Here is a 4,209-nt window from a genome sequence, read left to right as displayed (position 1 = left end):
CATCCAGAATCCTCTTGACTGTGTAAATAGGTTGATTGTCCAGCAGACGGGCGGGTGGTGGGGTGTTGGTGGAAGGGCACAGAGGACTGGTGGAGATAGGCTTTAGTTGGGACACATGGAAGGTGGGATGAATCTTCATAGAGGATGGTAAACGGAGTCTGATGGCAGATGGGTTGATGATCTTATCCACTGGAAATGGACCGATGAACCTGGGTGCTAGTTTCCGGGGGAAATCTTTCAGATTAATGTCACGTGTAGAAAGCCATACCTCTTGCCCCACCTTGTAAGATGGGGCGGATGAATGGTGTCGATCAGCAAATCGCTTGTTTTGTTGTGACGTCCTGAGTAATGCCCTCTGTGTTTGGTTCCAGATCCTGTGGCAACGGCGGATGTGATGCTGTACAGAAGGAACCAAAACTTCGATCTCTTCTCTGGGGAACAAAGGAGGGTTATAGCCAAGAGATGCTTCAAATGGAGAAAAACCGGTAGCAGATGAGGTATGACAGTTATGGGAGTATTCTACCCAAGGTAGGTATGTGCACCAGGAGGAAGGGTTGTTGTTGATGACGCATCTCAGTGTGGACTCCAACTCTTGATTGCACCTCTCGGACTGCCCATTGGATTGTGGGTGGTAACCAGAAGTGAGGCTGACTGTAGCACCCAATGCAGAACAAAAAGCTTTCCACACCTGAGAGATAAACTGGGGTCCACGGTCGGAGACAATATCAGASGGGATGCCATGAAGGCGAAAAACATTCTTAACCAAGAGTTGYGCAGTTTCCAGGGCTGTGGGTAGTTTCACCAATGGGACAAAATGAGCAGCTTTAGAAAATCTGTCAACAATAGTGAGGATGACCGTGTTACCTTCAGATGGAGGTAGACCCGTAACAAAATCCAYGGCGATATGGGACCAAGGGCGGGCAGGGATGGGCAGTGGACGTAAGAGACCGGCAGGTTGTTGGTTGCTGCTTTTATTAGTAGCACAGACAGTACAGGCAGTTACGAACTCTTTGATATCTTGATTCATGGATGACCACCAGAAGTATCTTTTAGCAAAACTAATCATGCGGGAGATGCCAGGGTGACAAGTAAAGCGATGATTGTGAATCCAGTCCAATACTTTACCAATAATAGCTTTGGGTACATATCTCGTACCAGGAGGTCCAGTTCCGGGATCRGGATCTGATTGCTGAGCCAGGCGAATGGTATTCTCAATGTCCCAAGTGAGAGTCCCCACGAAACAGGTGTTGGGTAGGATGGTGGCTTCTTTTTCAGGAGAGTCTGTAGGAGAGAAGAGTCTGGAAAGAGCATCTGATTTAACGTTTTTAGGTCCCGAGATGTAAGTAATAGTGAAGTTGAACCTGGTGAAAAATAGAGACCAACGGGCTTGTCTTGGATTTAATCGTTTTGCATTTTGGAGATAGGCTAAATTCTTGTGGTCAGTCATGATGATGAAAGGTGTTTCTGTACCTTCAAGCCAGTGTCTCCACTCCTCGAGAGCTAGTTTTATGGCCAGTAATTCCCGGTTCCCCACATCGTAGTTGACCTCAGCAGGTGATAGTCGTCGAGAAAAAAAAGGCACACGGATGTAATTTGTTACTGGTTTCAGATCTTTGTGAGAGCACTGCCCCTACTCCGAGATCTGAGGCATCAACTTCAACGAAGAATTGTTTTCTGGGATCAGGGTGACAAAGGATGGGAGCCTGCGAGAAACGAGCCTTTAACTCACCGAATGCGCTATCAGCCTCAGGAGTCCATGTGAAAGTTCGTAAAGTTGATGTGAGTTGGGTGAGAGGAGCAGCGATTCTGCTGTAGTCCCTGATGAACCGTCTGTAGAAATTGGCAAACCCCAAGAATCGTTGTAGCTGTCTGCGATCCTTAGGGATTGGCCACTCGGTTACTGCTTTGACTTTTTCGGGGTCGGTACGGAACTGGCCCCTCTCCAGGATGAAGCCTAGAAATGAAACTGAGGACACGTTGAAATCACATTTTTCAGCTTTGACAAAAAGTTGGTTCTCATACAGGCGCTGGAGAACTGCTTTAACATGTAGTCTGTGTTGTTCTTGATCGTGGGAGAAAATGAGGATATCATCAAGATAGACAAATACAAAATCATTGAGAAAATCTCTTAGAACGTCATTGATCAGGGCCTGGAACACTGCAGGGGCATTAGTCAGTCCAAAAGGCATAACGAGGTATTCGAAATGGTCAAGAGGAGTTTTAAAGGCAGTCTTCCACTCATCACCTTCTTTAATGCGAACAAGGTGATAAGCGTTCCTTAAATCCAGTTTTGTGAATATGGTGGCAGAATGGAGCTGATCATAAACAGAGTCGATGAGAGGTAACGGATACTTATTTTTGACTGTTATTTGATTTAACCCTCTATAATCAATACAGGGTCTCAAGGTCTTGTCTTTCTTAGCCACAAAAAAGAAACCTGCTCCTAAAGGTGATGTTGATGGTCTAATGATACCTGAGGCTAACGAGACCTCAATGTACTCTTTCATGGCCTCCCTTTCGGGACCAGAAAGATTGTACAACCGACTGGAAGGTAAGGGGACACCAGAAATTAGTTCAATAGAGCAGTTGTACGATCGATGTGGAGGTAGTGATAAGGCTCTACTTTTGCTAAAAACTGGTGCAAGATCATGGTAGGCCTCAGAAACTCCAGACAAATCAATCTCCTCAATAGGTGGTTCCTCCCCTTTAACGGAGGTGGTAACAGCCGATTGTAAACAGACTTTAAGGCAGTGAGAACTCCAACTTTATATCCTTCTTTCTTTCCAGTTAAATACAGGATTATGGGTGCTGAGCCAAGGAAAACCAAAGATAAGTTGAGGAGAAAGGGAATCAAAAACAAAAAACTCACCGATCTCATGATGGTTTCCAGAAACAATCACATGTTGGTTTGGAACCTTGTATTTGACCTGAGACAGTTGTTGTCCAGTAAGTCCAGTGATGGAACGGGGTGGGTCGAGTGATGAGATGGGTATACCTAATTGTTCCACCAGATTGCTGGAGATAAGATTTTGTTCAGACCCAGAGTCAACGAGAGCAGAAATGGGTAGTTTAACATGTTGAAAGACAACTGTGGCAGGTAAGGAAAGCAGAGAGTTAGGGGAGAATTTAATGTCCTTCGTCAGCCTCCCCTGGGTTACTGACGAAACGGCCCGTTTCCCCGAAGCGGACATGAGGTGAYGAAATGTCCCGGATTCCCACAGTAAATGCATAATTTTGCTTGAAAGCATCTCTGCCTCTCTTCTGGTGTTAAACGTGTTCGTCCGACCTGCATGGGTTCTGGTTCGTTACCAGGTGGTGAGGAATCAGGAAGTAGAAGTTCGTTGTTGGGTGCGGAAACAGGTCTCCAGGGATTCTGGGAGTTGTAGTCCCATTCTTTTCTCCTTTGACGGAGTCTGTTGTCGATTCGGATAGACAAAGCGATTAATTCGTCCAGGCTCCCGGGTTCATCCCGGGAGGCCAACTGATCTTTAATTTGCTCAGACAATGAGTTTACAAAGATACCTTTAAGTGCTAATTCCTCCCAACCCGCCTCCTTGRMAGCAATGCGGAAGTCCACGGAGTGCTCAGCAACAGACCTCTTCCCCTGGTGTAGATTGATTAGACGTTTAGCTGCTGCCTCCTGCTGGAGAGGGTKATCAAACACACGTTGAAATTCTCGGAGAAAAACTTGAATGGTGAGGGTTTCAGTGGAATGAGCTGACAAAAATGCTTGTGCCCATTTTAAAGCTCTTCCTTTAAGAGAGGTTACAATATAGTGTATGTGATTTGCGCTGAACGATTGGGAAAAGGCGAGGGAGATCGGGCAAAGGCCAGTTTGCATTGCAACAAAAAAACTCCGCATTGATTTACATTACCATCGAAGAATTCAGATGGCTTGAGATCGGGCTCCCGGGGGGGGAATACTGGTACCGGTGCGGCAGGAACTGGAGGGGGCGCTGAAGCGGAAGGAGTGCTGGTGTTTAGTCTGTTATCAATAGAAATTACACTTTGAGAGACTTGATTTAACATGGACTTGGTTTCTAGATGTAACTGAAATAACTGATTTAACATACGTACATGATCTTTAAGTTTTTGTTCAGAATAAGTGTCGGAACCAGGATTGGCCCCGGTATTGCTCATGGACATACTGCTTGGCTGAAGCATACTATCACGATTTAACAAGGGTCAACGTGAGCAAATACCAAGAAC

Source organism: Austrofundulus limnaeus, unplaced genomic scaffold (genome assembly GCF_001266775.1).
Source record: "Austrofundulus limnaeus strain Quisiro unplaced genomic scaffold, Austrofundulus_limnaeus-1.0 Scaffold754, whole genome shotgun sequence".
NCBI classification, from domain to species: Eukaryota; Metazoa; Chordata; class Actinopteri; order Cyprinodontiformes; family Rivulidae; genus Austrofundulus; species Austrofundulus limnaeus.
The sequence above is the reverse complement of the archived record's forward strand: the minus strand, read 5'-3'. Positions refer to the sequence as shown.